Consider the following 18,644-nt stretch of genomic DNA (forward strand, 5'->3'; position numbering starts at 1 on the left):
AGTTGTTTATATAAATTTTATAATGAAATTTTATAAGCATATGGTATATTATTGGATAATAATAATTTAATTATTATATTATTCATAATATTAACAAATATATGAAAAACATTATCTCACATTAGTAAATAATTTGAATGTGAAAAACGAAGAGAAATATTTTCTTTTTCAATCAAATAATACTGAGAAATGTCTAGCATAAAAAATTTATCTAGAATTGTCTCTTATTAAAGATTAGTAAATAGAAAGCCGTTGACAATATTATTATTCTTCGTTGATTCGTTAGACCAAACAAATGCCATACAAATATATAAAATATATAACGAATTTAATAAAATGTTTTATCATTATATATAAAGAATTAATTGCAAAAAAAGTTATACACAACCTCAACTCATATGGGACTACCCCCTGAATTTAAGCATATTAATTAGGGGAGGAAAAGAAACTAACCAGGATTTTCTTAGTAGCGGCGAGCGAAAAGAAATCAGTTCAGCACTAAGTCACTTTGTCTATATGGCAAATGTGAGATGCAGTGTATGGAGCGTCAATATTCTAGTATGAGAAATTAACGATTTAAGTCCTTCTTAAATGAGGCCATTTACCCATAGAGGGTGCCAGGCCCGTATAACGTTAATGATTACTAGATGATGTTTCCAAAGAGTCGTGTTGCTTGATAGTGCAGCACTAAGTGGGTGGTAAACTCCATCTAAAACTAAATATAACCATGAGACCGATAGTAAACAAGTACCGTGAGGGAAAGTTGAAAAGAACTCTGAATAGAGAGTTAAACAGTACGTGAAACTGCTTAGAGGTTAAGCCCGATGAACCTGAATATCCGTTATGGAAAATTCATCATTAAAATTGTAATATTTAAACAATATTATGATAATAGTGTGCATTTTTTCCATATAAGGACATTGTAATCTATTAGCATACAAAATTTATCATAAAATATAACTTATAGTTTATTCAAATTAATTTGCTTGCATTTTAACACAGAATAAATGTTATTAATTTGATAAAGTGCTGATAGATTTATATGAATACAGTGCGTTAATTTTTCGGAATTATATAATGGCATAATTATCATTGATTTTTGTGTTTATTATATGCACTTGTATGATTAACAATGCGAAAGATTCAGGATACCTTCGGGACCCGTCTTGAAACACGGACCAAGGAGTCTAACATATGTGCAAGTTATTGGGATATAAACCTAATAGCGTAATTAACTTGACTAATAATGGGATTAGTTTTTTAACTATTTATAGCTAATTAACACAATCCCGGGGCGTTCTATATAGTTATGTATAATGATATTTATATTATTTATGCCTCTAACTGGAACGTACCTTGAGCATATATGCTGTGACCCGAAAGATGGTGAACTATACTTGATCAGGTTGAAGTCAGGGGAAACCCTGATGGAAGACCGAAACAGTTCTGACGTGCAAATCGATTGTCAGAATTGAGTATAGGGGCGAAAGACCAATCGAACCATCTAGTAGCTGGTTCCTTCCGAAGTTTCCCTCAGGATAGCTGGTGCATTTTAATGTTATATAAAATAATCTTATCTGGTAAAGCGAATGATTAGAGGCCTTAGGGTCGAAACGATCTTAACCTATTCTCAAACTTTAAATGGGTAAGAACCTTAACTTTCTTGATATGAAGTTCAAGGTTATGATATAATGTGCCCAGTGGGCCACTTTTGGTAAGCAGAACTGGCGCTGTGGGATGAACCAAACGTAATGTTACGGTGCCCAAATTAACAACTCATGCAGATACCATGAAAGGCGTTGGTTGCTTAAAACAGCAGGACGGTGATCATGGAAGTCGAAATCCGCTAAGGAGTGTGTAACAACTCACCTGCCGAAGCAACTAGCCCTTAAAATGGATGGCGCTTAAGTTGTATACCTATACATTACCGCTAAAGTAGATGATTTATATTACTTGTGATATAAATTTTGAAACTTTAGTGAGTAGGAAGGTACAATGGTATGCGTAGAAGTGTTTGGCGTAAGCCTGCATGGAGCTGCCATTGGTACAGATCTTGGTGGTAGTAGCAAATAATCGAATGAGACCTTGGAGGACTGAAGTGGAGAAGGGTTTCGTGTGAACAGTGGTTGATCACGAGTTAGTCGGTCCTAAGTTCAAGGCGAAAGCCGAAAATTTTCAAGTAAAACACAAATGCCATACAAATATAATTATATTATATAAATCAAGCTAATTAATATACTTGAATAATTTTGAACGAAAGGGAATACGGTTCCAATTCCGTAACCTGTTGAGTATCCGTTTGTTATTAAATATGGGCCTCGTGCTCATCCTGGCAACAGGAACGACCATAAAGAAGCCGTCGAGAGATATCGGAAGAGTTTTCTTTTCTGTTTTATAGCCGTACTACCATGGAAGTCTTTCGCAGAGAGATATGGTAGATGGGCTAGAAGAGCATGACATATACTGTTGTGTCGATATTTTCTCCTCGGACCTTGAAAATTTATGGTGGGGACACGCAAACTTCTCAACAGGCCGTACCAATATCCGCAGCTGGTCTCCAAGGTGAAGAGTCTCTAGTCGATAGAATAATGTAGGTAAGGGAAGTCGGCAAATTAGATCCGTAACTTCGGGATAAGGATTGGCTCTGAAGATTGAGATAGTCGGGCTTGATTGGGAAACAATAACATGGTTTATGTGCTCGTTCTGGGTAAATAGAGTGTCTGGCATTTATGTTGGTCACTTGTTCCCCGGATAGTTTAGTTACGTAGCCAATTGTGGAACTTTCTTGCTAAAATTTTTAAGAATACTAATTGGGTTAAACCAATTAGTTCTTATTAATTATAACGATTATCAATTAACAATCAATTCAGAACTGGCACGGACTTGGGGAATCCGACTGTCTAATTAAAACAAAGCATTGTGATGGCCCTAGCGGGTGTTGACACAATGTGATTTCTGCCCAGTGCTCTGAATGTCAAAGTGAAGAAATTCAAGTAAGCGCGGGTCAACGGCGGGAGTAACTATGACTCTCTTAAGGTAGCCAAATGCCTCGTCATCTAATTAGTGACGCGCATGAATGGATTAACGAGATTCCTACTGTCCCTATCTACACTCAATCTGGTGTTTGTGTAAGTAATCGTACCTGTTTTTTTGCTCGATTCGAAAATTCGTGTTTTTGCGTTTCCTCAACAGGTACATTGGCGGAAGTGGTATCAGACTCCGCGGTTTGGCTGCGCGGTCAAGTAGTGTTGCTCGCGTGATCATACACACGCCAGGAGCGGCGGAATACGCGTTTTCTTTTGTGAACAATTGAAAGCATTTTGGTAATTTATTTTGTTTTAAAAATTTGAGTCGAGCTGAAAAGGTACTGGACCTTACAAAAATTGGGTGAGTGTATTTTTGAGTCCCATTTTTAACACCACCAAAGAGATGTCGGAGGGGGAGGATTCAATGAGCGAGGGCGAGATGCGCCTCGACGGTAAGCGCAGCCGAGGTAAGGTGCGAGACAACCCAAAAGCTAAGTTGATTGCGCTCGACGAGGAATCGTGGGCGAATATTGTTGAAACGGACAAGGACTGGGACGACCAACCAGAGGGTCGCCCTTCATCATCTGCATCGTCCGCGAAGGGAGCTAGGGCGAACTGTTGGCCGGCGGAGAAAAAACCGCGCTCCCCTGCCGACGTCTATGACGTCATCGATGCTGGCATCGCGCGCAAAAGCTGAAGACTATCAAGACCACCGCTGACCCAGTCGCTGCTGCCAGTGCTGACGTCGCTACTAGCGCTGACGCCGCTGCTGACGCCGCTACTGCCGCCGCCGCTGGAGACGTCGTGAAGTATGACCACGCCATGGAGGTGGTGAGGGGTGGCCCCGGACGGATTTCCGCGGAAGTTGCGAAGATTCGCACCGAGCTTATACTCGACACCAGCGTTATCGTGAGGAGCTCCACCAGCGAGCTGCTACTCGTCGTGGCCAAATATGAGGCCCTTATTTCGGCGCTCACGCTGCGTAACGTGGTCCTGCTGACCGATATCGGCAGTCCAAGAAGGCACCACCGCCGCCGCCGCCGCCGACTACCCAACCTGCTGCCCCGCGATGCCCTCTGCATAGCCTCTGCCTATCCTGCCTCCCGATGCCATCCGCCGTTCCGGTCCCGATGCCGCGAAAACCGCGCGAGACCTGGTCGGCCATTGTCCACAGTTCCGACCCGAAAATTTCGGGTAAGGAGCTGGCGGAAAAAGTCAGAAAGGAGATTGCTCCCTCGCTAGGAGTACGTCTGCATGAGGTGAGAGGGCTGGCGCGTGGCGGTGCCATCATCCGCACCCCATCGTCCGGCGAGATACAAAAGGTGGTCGCCAACGCAAAGTTTGTAGAAGCTGGCCTAGAGGTGAAGCAAAGCCGCGCAAAGCCGAAAATTGTGGTCAGCAACGTGGACACTGCGACGCCGCCGGATGAGTTTATGAGCGAGTTGTACAAAAACAACTTCGCTGAGATGAGTCTCAATTGTTCCAAAAGGCAGTTTCGACTGGAGAAGTCCTGGTCGCAGGCTGACGGCGCCACAATTAATGTGACGCTGGAAGTCAGCACCACGGCCCTCGACGTGCTCGATGGCGGAAAGGCCTACATTAAGTGGTTCGCCTACCGCTGCCGGGCGTTGGTGCGCACATACGCGTGCCACAGATGCCTTGGATTTGACCACAAGATCAAGGACTGCCGGTATAAAGAGAATGTCTGCCGGCAGTGCGGACAGAACGGCCACAGTGCGCGCGCATGTCAGAACCCGGTGGACTGCCGCAATTGCCGTTTTAAGGGCTACCAGTCGGGGCACCACATGCTTTCCCCTGGATGTCCGATATACGCGCGGTGCTTGCAAGGGTGCAACTCTAGACATTAATGTTTAGGTTCATCCAAGCTAATTGTGGTCGAGGCCGTTGCGCTGTCATCGAGCTTGCCAAGCAGATGAGAGATGCTGGCCACCTGTTCGCACTAGTCCAGGAGCCCTACGTGGACGCTGGCAAGCGACTCACTGGACTGCCTGGAGGAATGAGGATATTCGCCGATAGGAGGAAGAAAGCTGCCATCATCGTGGACGACCCATCTGCCATCTGCATGCCCATCGAGGCTTTGACGACGGACTACGGAGTGTGCGTGAGTGTCACAGGAAGATATGGCACAATCTTTCTGGCCTCCGTATACTGCCAGCATCTAGCTGCTCTGGAGCCCTACACTGACTACCTGGATACGGTTCTGCTATTAGCTAGCAGAACACCGACAATCCTCGGACTTGATGCTAACGCAGTCTCCCCTATGTGGTTCAGCAAATCCCCAGACAACTCTGGAGACCGCCTGAACCGCGAACGGGGACAGCTCATGAACGAGTGGATAATCGCAAGCGGTGCCAGTGTACTGAATACGGCCAGCCAGGTGTTCACGTTCGATAATCACCGCTCTAGAAGTGATATCGACGTGACCTTCGCCAACGAAGCGGCGCGAGTATGGGCAACCTACGATTGGAGAGTTGACTTCTGGGAGCTGAGTGACCACAACATTATCACTGTTGAGGTTACTCCAGATCCGAGCAGTACCGTTGAGAGCCTAGCTCCGGTACCGCAATGGAAGCTCTCCAATGCAAGTTGGCGAAGATTCAGTGTAGAGTTAAGGAGTGCAGCACAGAGTCTCGAGGAACTGGAGGAATCGCCGTTGGACGACCATGTGTCTGCCCTTCGCTCCATCGTACACGATGTGTGCGACAGGGTGATAGGGCGCAGGATACCTGCAGCGAGGGGAAACGTAATATGGTGGAATCCTGAGCTGAGTACCAAGCGCCAAGAGGTCCGGAGACTGAGGCGTAGGCTGCAGGCAGCTCGCCGGAGTGGCACCGACGATGCTGAGCAACTTGCCGCTGGACTGAGATTTGCCTCAGGCCAGTACAAGAAGCTTATCTTGACGACAAAGGAGCAAAACTGGCGGGACTTCGTGGGACGGCACAAGGATGATCCATGGGGGCACGTATACCGAATATGCCGAGGCCGGAAGAAGACAGCCGATCTCGGATGTCTCCGGTCGAACGGCGCGCTTTCCGTAACTTGGCACGACTGCGCAAGTGTGCTCCTCCGCAACTTTTTCCCTGTTGCGGAGTCGACGACACGAGAAGACATACCCCCTGGTGCCCCACCGATCCTCGAAGCCTTCGAGGTGGCAACCAGCGTCGCGAGGCTGAGAAGCCGGCGATCGCCGGGTATGGATGGCATCACGGGCGGTATTGTCAAGGAGGTATGGCGTGCCATCCCTCAGCACCTGACGAAGCTGTACTCTCGGTGCATCTCGGAAGGATACTTTCCGGCCGAGTGGAAGCACCCGAGAGTGATACCGCTGGTAAAGGGGCCAGATAAGGACAGGAGCGATCCTGCCTCTTATCGCGGCATATGCCTTTTGCCAGTGTTCGGAAAGGCGCTTGAGGGAATCATGGTGAATCGGCTGAAGGATGTGCTACCGGATGGCTGCAGATGGCAATTCGGATTCAGGCCTGGACGCTGCGTGGAGGATGCGTGGATGCACGCCAAAAACACCGTCGCCAACAGTCGCGAGAGGAGGGTCCTTGGAATCTTTGTCGATTTCAAGGGAGCCTTCGACAACGTGGAGTGGAGTGCGGTGCTGGATCGGCTTGTCGACGTAGGCTGTCGAGAAATCGACTTGTGGAAAAGCTATTTTTCCGGCCGTAGCGCAAGCATCATCAGCAGGTATGAAGCAGCCACAGTTGCGGTTACACGGGGCTGCCCGCAAGGGTCCGTCAGTGGTCCATTTATTTGGAATTTACTGATGGATGTGCTGCTTCAGCGCTTGGAGCCACATTGTGCTCTGAGCGCGTTTGCAGATGATCTTCTGCTTTTCGTCGACGGGAATTCCCGTGCCGATCTGGAGCGGAAGGGCGAGCAGTTGATGGACATCGTGGGAGCCTGGGGAGCTGAGGTTGGAGTGAGTGTGTCAACCAGCAAGACGGCAATAATGTTGCTGAAAGGACAGCTTTCACGCACGAGGAGACCGACGGTACGGTTTGCTGGAGCAAGCCTGCCTTACGTCACCAAATGCCGGTACCTTGGCATCTTAGTCGGCGAGCGGTTGAGTTTTCTCCCGCATATCTCTGCTCTCAGAGATCGGCTGGCTGGAGTTGCCGGAGGACTAGCGCGGGTGCTTCGAGTCGATTGGGGGCTCAGCTCCCGTGCTAAGAGGACGATTTACAGCGGACTCATGGTCCCCTGTGCACTCTTTGGTGCCTCGGTCTGGTACAAGGCGGCGAGTAGGGGCAAGTCCCTTAAACTCCTCACCTCGTGCCAGAGGTCCATCCTTTTAGGATGCCTACCGGTATGCCGCACAGTGTCCACGGTGGCACTGCAGGTGCTTGCTGGTGCTCCTCCAATGGATCTGGATGCTCACAGGATCGCCGTGAAGTTCAAGCTGAGGAAGGATGTCCCCCTGGATGAGAGCGACTGGCTCCACGGACAGGACCTGTCCGTGTTGGACTGGAAAGCTAAGATGGCGCTGCTAGACGAACGTCTGCTAAATGAGTGGCAACTCAGATGGGATCGCGCGGAACACGGCTCCGTGACTCGCGAGTTTTTCCCAGAGGCAGCGTTCGTCTACAAGAGGAAAGACTTTGTCTTTACCCTCAAAGCCGGATTCTTGCTGACAGGACACGGGTCGATGAACGCATTTCTGCAAGGCAGGACCCTCAGCACCACGACCGCATGCTCATGTGGCGTGGCAAGAGAGGACTGGCGCCACATACTGTGTGAATGCCGCCTGTACAACGATTTGCGGGACCTGGATGCCCTTGGAGTCGTTCGAGACCAGGGAAGATGGATCGTCGCGGGAGTAGTCGAGACCCCAGAACGGATGCGTCTCCTAGGAGTTTTTGCCGATGCTGCCTTCTCGAGGCGAAGGATGGATGCGACGAGGGAGGAACCACAGGCGCCGGGACGTTAGTCCCACACCTCTTTTGCCGTGTGGTAGCGGCGAAGAATACTGCCACAGCCTGCCATAGCTTGTCGTAGGAGGCGACTAATATGGCAATGGTTGCCCCATCCGAGCTTGTCGGAGCTGAAGGGGTGAGGCTCACCGAGCCTGTAATTTCGGTACCACGGGTTGAGCAGCTCCAAGGCTGCTCATTGAGGTTGGCCCCCTTGTGGGAGTATCGTGGTGGCTGTGGTTGACACCTATATCGCGGGTAGAGTCCTCGGGCTCGACGTGGATGTTGCGTTATACAACTCGGGTGCTGTGACCCACAGAACAGTAGAGATTTTAGATAGATCTCGCCCCTACGCAAGGGGGAGTGCTTGCCCGACAAGTAAGTACTCGAATTGCTACTGGGGTGGATGCTATGTACATAGCTATAGCTTCTAGTCCGGGGCGTTGGTCTGGCGCTTAACCTAGACCCGTGCATTATATACTCACTTGTGGGTATATTAGAATGCCGTGGTTGTAATCCCTTCATTGTGGAACACGCCACGTAAAACAAGTTCGGAGGGATCCGAGACACACCTGTCCCTATCTACTATCTAGCGAAACCACAGCCAAGGGAACGGGCTTGGAATAATTAGCGGGGAAAGAAGACCCTTTTGAGCTTGACTCTAATCTGGCAGTGTAAGGAGACATAAGAGGTGTAGAATAAGTGGGAGATATTAGACTTCGGTTTGGTATCGCCAATGAAATACCACTACTCTTATTGTTTCCTTACTTACTTGATTAAATGGAACGTGTATCATTTCCTAGCCATTATACGGATATATTTATTATATCTTATGGTATTGGGTTTTGATGCAAGCTTCTTGATCAAAGTATCACGAGTTTGTTATATAATCGCAAACAAATTCTTTAATAAAACGGTGCATTTATGTATTTTTGATTTGAAAATTTGGTATAACTCCAATTACTCAGGTATGATCCAATTCAAGGACATTGCCAGGTAGGGAGTTTGACTGGGGCGGTACATCTCTCAAATAATAACGGAGGTGTCCCAAGGCCAGCTCAGTGCGGACAGAAACCACACATAGAGCAAAAGGGCAAATGCTGACTTGATCTCGGTGTTCAGTACACACAGGGACAGCAAAAGCTCGGCCTATCGATCCTTTTGGTTTAAAGAGTTTTTAACAAGAGGTGTCAGAAAAGTTACCATAGGGATAACTGGCTTGTGGCGGCCAAGCGTTCATAGCGACGTCGCTTTTTGATCCTTCGATGTCGGCTCTTCCTATCATTGTGAAGCAAAATTCACCAAGCGTTGGATTGTTCACCCATGCAAGGGAACGTGAGCTGGGTTTAGACCGTCGTGAGACAGGTTAGTTTTACCCTACTAATGACAAAACGTTGTTGCGACAGCATTCCTGCGTAGTACGAGAGGAACCGCAGGTACGGACCAATGGCACAATACTTGTTCGAGCGAACAGTGGTATGACGCTACGTCCGTTGGATTATGCCTGAACGCCTCTAAGGTCGTATCCGTGCTGGACTGCAATGATAAATAAGGGGCAATTTGCATTGTATGGCTTCTAAACCATTTAAAGTTTATAATTTACTTTATAAACGACAATGGATGTGATGCCAATGTAATTTGTAACATAGTAAATTGGGAGGATCTTTGATCACCTGATGCCGCGCTAGTTACATATAAAAGCATTATTTAATACAATGACAAAGCCTAGAATCAATTGTAAACGACTTTTGTAACAGGCAAGGTGTTGTAAGTGGTTGAGCAGCTGCCATACTGCGATCCACTGAAGCTTATCCTTTGCTTGATGATTCGATAATAAAGATGTTGCAAGCGGGCATAATCATTATGCTTGCTTGCAGCATCGCACGCCACTTTGTTTGTGGTGTGTAAGGTAGGGAAGAAGAAATATAAAAGACCTAAATTGGAAACATCAATATATAAGTAAATATTGAACAAACAAAATGTATCGTCATCTTATTAGTGACGCGATGATAAAGTGGCAAACATATTCCATGTATAAATATTCCTATGGTATTAAAATTCAAGTAAAGAGGACATATATAAAAGTTTGTATATATGGTTCATTCAATGGTAGCAGCGGTTGGTTGGTTGGTGTCTGCTCCTCTTATTGTTCAAAACTTATGTTATGGTAGCAAGTCTATATCGTCATATTATTAGTGACGCGAAAAAGTAGTGGCAAAACATATTCCATGTATAAATAAATATTCCTATGGTATTGAAATTCAAGTAAAGAGGCCATTCAAGTAAAGAGGACTTATATAAATATAAGTATATATAATGGTAGCAGCGCGGTTGGTTGGTTGGTGTGTCTGCTCCTCTTATTGTTCAAAACTTATGTTATGGTAGCAAGACTGTATCGTCATATTATTAGTGACGCGAAAAAGTAGTGGCAAAACATATTCCATGTATAAATATTCCTATGGTATTGAAATTCAACTAAAGAGGACATATAAAATTACTATCAATGGTAGCAGTGGTTGGTTGGTTGGTGGTTGGTTGGCGGCTGCTCCTATTATTGTTCAAGACTTATGTTATGGTAGCAAGTCTGTATCGTCATATTAATTATTAGTGACGCGAAAAAGTAGTGGAAATCATATTCCATGTATAAATAGATTCCTATGGTAATGAAATTTTCAAGTAAAGAGAGGACCATTCAAGTAAGAGGACATATAAAAAGTAAGTATATGTTCCTCCAATGGTAGCAGTGGTTGGTTGGTTGGCGGCTGATCCTCTTATTGTTCAAAACTTATTTTATCAATATGAGTTTGGCAATACAATAAAGAAGACCAATCTAATCCATATAAAACTAAATGTATTATATGGATATGCTTAGGAAACCCATATATTCATAAAAAAAAATTATGTATAGAAAATTATACATATATCTTTTATATAAATGAATCGTATGGATATCGCCTTATGGTAGGTATAATAACTTTTTAAGGCATAATAATGTATAATATAGAAAATATACATTGAAATATAAATGCATTTTTATAGATATGGCGGCATATAAGTGCCATATACACAAGAATAAATAATAGAATTTACCAATATATAATTAAAATGAGATATATAAACCTAGTGAGGGGCTGCACTAGTATATGAATCGTATGGATATGGCTTATAGGTATAATACCTATAAGGCATAATAATGTATAATATAATAAATATAAATTAAGATATGAATGAATTATATAAATATGGCATAGAAATGCCATATACATAAGAATAAATGGTAGAATTTACCCATATATCACTGAAACACGATATATAAACCTAATGATAGCTGGCACTAGTACTGTAAACATGCACGCAATAGTGCGTGGGGTAAAAAACTACTATAGGGAGGTGGTCGTTGGCGGGCCCCTCCTCGTATTGGTCAAAACTTATGTTATGCATATGAATTTGTCAATACTATATAGAACGCCAAGCATATCCATATAAACTATGGATATGCATAGAAATCCATACAAAAGTAAAAAAAAATTATGTATAGAAAAATATACATATATTTATATAAGTGAATCGTATGGATATGGCTTATAGGTATAATACCTATAAGGCATAATAATGTATAACAAGTAAATATACATTGAAATGTGAATGCATTGTATGGATATGGCATATAAATGCCATATATATAGAAATAAATTGTATATCAATGATATAACAATTATAAACCTAGTGAGGGGCGGCACTAGTGAATGAATCGTATGGATATGGCTTATAGGTATAATACCTATAAGGCATAATAATGTATAATATAATAAATATACATTAAGATATGAATGGATTGTATAAATATGGCATAGAAATGCCATATACATAAGAATAAATGGTAGAATTTACCCATATATCACTGAAACACGATATATAAACCTAGTGATAGCTGGCACTAGTACTGTAAACAGGCACGCAATAGTGCGTGGGGTAAAAAACTACTATAGGGAGGTGGTCGTTGGCGGGCCCCTCCTCGTATTGGTCAAAACTTATGTTATGCATATGAATTTGTCAATACTATATAGAACGCCAAGCATATCCATATAAACTATGGATATGCATAGAAATCCATACAAAAGTAAAAAAAAATTATGTATAGAAAAATATACATATATTTATATAAGTGAATCGTATGGATATGGCTTATAGGTATAATACCTATAAGGCATAATAATGTATAACAAGTAAATATACATTGAAATGTGAATGCATTGTATGGATATGGCATATAAATGCCATATATATAGAAATAAATTGTATATCAATGATATAACAATTATAAACCTAGTGAGGGGCGGCACTAGTGAATGAATCGTATGGATATGGCTTATAGGTATAATACCTATAAGGCATAATAATGTATAATATAATAAATATACATTAAGATATGAATGGATTGTATAAATATGGCATAGAAATGCCATATACATAAGAATAAATGGTAGAATTTACCCATATATCACTGAAACACGATATATAAACCTAGTGATAGCTGGCACTAGTACTGTAAACAGGCACGCAATAGTGCGTGGGGTAAAAAACTACTATAGGGAGGTGGTCGTTGGCGGGCCCCTCCTCGTATTGGTCAAAACTTATGTTATGCATATGAATTTGTCAATACTATATAGAACGCCAAGCATATCCATATAAACTATGGATATGCATAGAAAACCATACAAAAGTAAAAAAAAATTATGTATAGAAAAATATACATATATTTATATAAGTGAATCGTATGGATATGGCTTATAGGTATAATACCTATAAGGCATAATAATGTATAACAAGTAAATATACATTGAAATGTGAATGCATTGTATGGATATGGCATATAAATGCCATATATATAGAAATAAATTGTATATCAATGATATAACAATTATAAACCTAGTGAGGGGCGGCACTAGTGAATGAATCGTATGGATATGGCTTATAGGTATAATACCTATAAGGCATAATAATGTATAATATAATAAATATACATTAAGATATGAATGGATTGTATAAATATGGCATAGAAATGCCATATACATAAGAATAAATGGTAGAATTTACCCATATATCACTGAAACACGATATATAAACCTAGTGATAGCTGGCACTAGTACTGTAAACAGGCACGCAATAGTGCGTGGGGTAAAAAACTACTATAGGGAGGTGGTCGTTGGCGGGCCCCTCCTCGTATTGGTCAAAACTTATGTTATGCATATGAATTTGTCAATACTATATAGAACGCCAAGCATATCCATATAAACTATGGATATGCATAGAAATCCATACAAAAGTAAAAAAAAATTATGTATAGAAAAAATATACATATATTTATATAAGTGAATCGTATGGATATGGCTTATAGGTATAATACCTATAAGGCATAATAATGTATAACAAGTAAATATACATTGAAATGTGAATGCATTGTATGGATATGGCATATAAATGCCATATATATAGAAATAAATTGTATATCAATGATATAACAATTATAAACCTAGTGAGGGGCGGCACTAGTGAATGAATCGTATGGATATGGCTTATAGGTATAATACCTATAAGGCATAATAATGTATAATATAATAAATATACATTAAGATATGAATGGATTGTATAAATATGGCATAGAAATGCCATATACATAAGAATAAATGGTAGAATTTACCCATATATCACTGAAACACGATATATAAACCTAGTGATAGCTGGCACTAGTACTGTAAACAGGCACGCAATAGTGCGTGGGGTAAAAAACTACTATAGGGAGGTGGTCGTTGGCGGGCCCCTCCTCGTATTGGTCAAAACTTATGTTATGCATATGAATTTGTCAATACTATATAGAACGCCAAGCATATCCATATAAACTATGGATATGCATAGAAATCCATACAAAAAGTAAAAAAAAATTATGTATAGAAAAATATACATATATTTATATAAGTGAATCGTATGGATATGGCTTATAGGTATAATACCTATAAGGCATAATAATGTATAACAAGTAAATATACATTGAAATGTGAATGCATTGTATGGATATGGCATATAAATGCCATATATATAGAAATAAATTGTATATCAATGATATAACAATTATAAACCTAGTGAGGGGCGGCACTAGTGAATGAATCGTATGGATATGGCTTATAGGTATAATACCTATAAGGCATAATAATGTATAATATAATAAATATACATTAAGATATGAATGGATTGTATAAATATGGCATAGAAATGCCATATACATAAGAATAAATGGTAGAATTTACCCATATATCACTGAAACATGATATATAAACCTAGTGATAGCTGGCACTAGTACTGTAAACAGGCACGCAGTAGTGCGTGGGGTAAAAAACTACTATAGGGAGGTGGTCGTTGGCGGGCCCCTCCTCGTATTGGTCAAAACTTATGTTATGCGTAAACATATGATTTTGTCAATACTATAAAGAAAACTTGTTTTGTACATACAAAACTAAATGAATTATATGGATATTGAAAAATAAATGGCATTATATCCATATAATGAAAATATACTTGTATTCTCTTATTATAAGAGAGAATACCGTATAGTTGGTTGGCAAAGACAATTGAAAATACCCGAATTGCAGATGATGGGTTCAAAAACTACTATAGGGTGGTGTAGCAAATAATATGAAGATGATATATCCATATAATGGATATACACTAGTATTCTCTTATTATAATAGAGAATACCATATAAATGGTTGGCAAAGACAATTGAAAATACCCGAATTGAAGTTGACGGGTTCAAAAACTATTATAGGGTGATGTAGCAAATAAAATAATGAAGATATATCCATATAATGGAATTATATGTGTATTCTCTTATTATATGAGAGAGTACCAAACGGTTGATTGGCAAAGACAATTGAAAATACCCGAATTAAAGATATTGGGTCCAAAAACTACTATAGGATGGTCAATGGGCCGGCCATCTACTATTGACGTGACAAAATACTGTCTGTCGGTAGAGAAGATATTAATCCGTCAAATTTGTTTCTTTATTCATTTATGAATATGAGACTTGGCTCCACGGTTAATATTTTAAGCCCAAAGATAATAATGTTGAAACAAAGGCCAAGGTTTCTATTATACATAGAATAACAAATTGTTTCCGAACTTTATCGTTAATCCAAATAAATAATTACAATTGAGGCAGGCTAATAATGATATATATTTTGTATTGATAATCTTGATATATATGTATATTGGTCTGCCATTATCACATACTGAGTTATGTGATAATTCCCTGCGGGGATAAATTAAAAGAGGTGTCCCTATATTAAAAGAAAATAATATATATATATATTATTTTTTCTAACGTACATATCATATATGCGCTCGGTTTTATATTATATATTACCAAAGAGTCTTATATGAATATATACAGATAAATTTTAAATTTATCATCAAAATACAAATGATTTAATTCAATATTTTATATTGGTTAAACAAAAATTGTACATGTGTGGATACAATAATGACGTATGTCGAACAAAAAAGATATTTTAGAATGAAATATGCAAATATAAAGAAAATTATTACGTATTACGAAAAAAAATATTGTGTTTTTAACATCAATAATTAAAAAACTTGTTATTATTAGTGGCGGAACAAGTATATATTGTGAAAACAACAAACGTATACGAATGCTATATAAAAATGGCCGTATTCGATAGAAAACAATCTATAAAATTTATATTGCTAATTTCTATTCAAAAATATGAATGAAATATGAATAAAAACATTATTCTGGTTGATCCTGCCAGTAGTTATATGCTTGTCTCAAAGATTAAGCCATGCATGTCTAAGTACACACGAATTAAAAGTGAAACCGCAAAAGGCTCATTATATCAGTTATGGTTCCTTAGATCGTTAACAGTTACTTGGATAACTGTGGTAATTCTAGAGCTAATACATGCAATTAAAACATGAACCTTATGGGACATGTGCTTTTATTAGGCTAAAACCAAGCGATCGCAAGATCGTTATATTGGTTGAACTCTAGATAACATGCAGATCGTATGGTCTTGTACCGACGACAGATCTTTCAAATGTCTGCCCTATCAACTTTTGATGGTAGTATCTAGGACTACCATGGTTGCAACGGGTAACGGGGAATCAGGGTTCGATTCCGGAGAGGGAGCCTGAGAAACGGCTACCACATCTAAGGAAGGCAGCAGGCGCGTAAATTACCCACTCCCAGCTCGGGGAGGTAGTGACGAAAAATAACAATACAGGACTCATATCCGAGGCCCTGTAATTGGAATGAGTACACTTTAAATCCTTTAACAAGGACCAATTGGAGGGCAAGTCTGGTGCCAGCAGCCGCGGTAATTCCAGCTCCAATAGCGTATATTAAAGTTGTTGCGGTTAAAACGTTCGTAGTTGAACTTGTGCTTCATACGGGTAGTACAACTTACAATTGTGGTTAGTACTATACCTTTATGTATGTAAGCGTATTACCGGTGGAGTTCTTACATGTGCTTAGATACTTGTATTTTTTCATATGTTCCTCCTATTTAAAAACCTGCATTAGTGCTCTTAAACGAGTGTTATTGTGGGCCGGTACAATTACTTTGAACAAATTAGAGTGCTTAAAGCAGGCTTCAAATGCCTGAATATTCTGTGCATGGGATAATGAAATAAGACCTCTGTTCTGCTTTCATTGGTTTTCAGATCAAGAGGTAATGATTAATAGAAGCAGTTTGGGGGCATTAGTATTACGACGCGAGAGGTGAAATTCTTGGACCGTCGTAAGACTAACTTAAGCGAAAGCATTTGCCAAAGATGTTTTCATTAATCAAGAACGAAAGTTAGAGGTTCGAAGGCGATCAGATACCGCCCTAGTTCTAACCATAAACGATGCCAGCTAGCAATTGGGTGTAGCTACTTTTATGGCTCTCTCAGTCGCTTCCCGGGAAACCAAAGCTTTTGGGCTCCGGGGGAAGTATGGTTGCAAAGCTGAAACTTAAAGGAATTGACGGAAGGGCACCACCAGGAGTGGAGCCTGCGGCTTAATTTGACTCAACACGGGAAAACTTACCAGGTCCGAACATAAGTGTGTAAGACAGATTGATAGCTCTTTCTCGAATCTATGGGTGGTGGTGCATGGCCGTTCTTAGTTCGTGGAGTGATTTGTCTGGTTAATTCCGATAACGAACGAGACTCAAATATATTAAATAGATATCTTCAGGATTATGGTGTTGAAGCTTATATAGCCTTCATTCATGGTGGCAGTAAAATGTTTATTGTGTTTGAATGTGTTTATATAAGTGGAGCCGTACCTGTTGGTTTGTCCCATTATAAGGACACTAGCTTCTTAAATGGACAAATTGCGTCTAGCAATAATGAGATTGAGCAATAACAGGTCTGTGATGCCCTTAGATGTCCTGGGCTGCACGCGCGCTACAATGAAAGTATCAACGTGTATTTCCTAGACCGAGAGGTCCGGGTAAACCGCTGAACCACTTTCATGCTTGGGATTGTGAACTGAAACTGTTCACATGAACTTGGAATTCCCAGTAAGTGTGAGTCATTAACTCGCATTGATTACGTCCCTGCCCTTTGTACACACCGCCCGTCGCTACTACCGATTGAATTATTTAGTGAGGTCTCCGGACGTGATCACTGTGACGCCTTGTGTGTTACGGTTGTTTCGCAAAAGTTGACCGAACTTGATTATTTAGAGGAAGTAAAAGTCGTAACAAGGTTTCCGTAGGTGAACCTGCGGAAGGATCATTATTGTTTAATATCCTTACCGTTAATAAAAAAATTTGTTTTTATTATAATAATATAATATATTATAGTAATACAAATAAAATATAAATTGCCAAAAATATGATCTTTTATAGATCAAATTAAAATTTCGAACAAGCAAATCGAAATAATAATTGTAATAATAAATATATTATTGCATTAAATAAGAGATAAATAAATAAGCAAAAGCAAACAAATAACAAATTCGAACAAGCAAATCGAAATTATTAAATTTATTTAATATTATTATTATATTGTATATTAAATGCAATTAATTAATAAAACACTGTGTGTATATGGACCATAATATACACGCGTTGCGATATGTATTGTTCATCTCAGTTATGCGCATACATTGGATAATGCAACAACCTAAAATGTACAATGTTGTACCTGATTATTACAGGTTAATGTTTTATATAAATTTCAATATATATCGCTAAAAAAAAGTATTAATACCGTAAATGCCATTTAAAAAATACTTGATATATTATTGGTTATATGAAACTAAGACATTTCGCAGCATTCGTTTTAGGTATAAAAATCAATTTATTGAAGGAATTGATATATGCCAGTAAAATGGTGTATTTTTAATTTCTTTCAATAAAAACATATATGACAAAATTACCAAACCAATATATAAAACTCTAAGCGGTGGATCACTCGGCTCATGGGTCGATGAAGAACGCAGCAAACTGTGCGTCATCGTGTGAACTGCAGGACACATGAACATCGACATTTTGAACGCATATCGCAGTCCATGCTGTTATGTACTTTAATTAATTTTATAGTGCTGCTTGGACTACATATGGTTGAGGGTTGTAAGACTATGCTAATTAAGTTGTTTATATAAATTTTA

General features: G+C 40.4%; 2 non-coding genes and 1 pseudogene across 2 annotated transcripts; all 3 read left to right on the plus strand.

Moving 5' to 3' along the window:
- Positions 1–384: 384 nt before the first annotated feature.
- LOC119558526 lies at positions 385–9,797 on the plus strand (annotated as a pseudogene).
- A 5,978-nt stretch (positions 9,798–15,775) lies between these two features.
- LOC119558523 lies at positions 15,776–17,770 on the plus strand. Its single transcript, XR_005220234.1, has one exon. It is a non-coding gene; the product is annotated as a small subunit ribosomal RNA (ribosomal RNA).
- Positions 17,771–18,428: 658 nt separating this feature from the next.
- LOC119558532 lies at positions 18,429–18,607 on the plus strand. Its single transcript, XR_005220239.1, has one exon. It is a non-coding gene; the product is annotated as a 5.8S ribosomal RNA (ribosomal RNA).
- Positions 18,608–18,644: the final 37 nt, after the last annotated feature.

This window comes from Drosophila subpulchrella, unplaced genomic scaffold (assembly GCF_014743375.2).
Source record: "Drosophila subpulchrella strain 33 F10 #4 breed RU33 unplaced genomic scaffold, RU_Dsub_v1.1 Primary Assembly Seq107, whole genome shotgun sequence".
Classification (NCBI taxonomy): domain Eukaryota; kingdom Metazoa; phylum Arthropoda; class Insecta; order Diptera; family Drosophilidae; genus Drosophila; species Drosophila subpulchrella.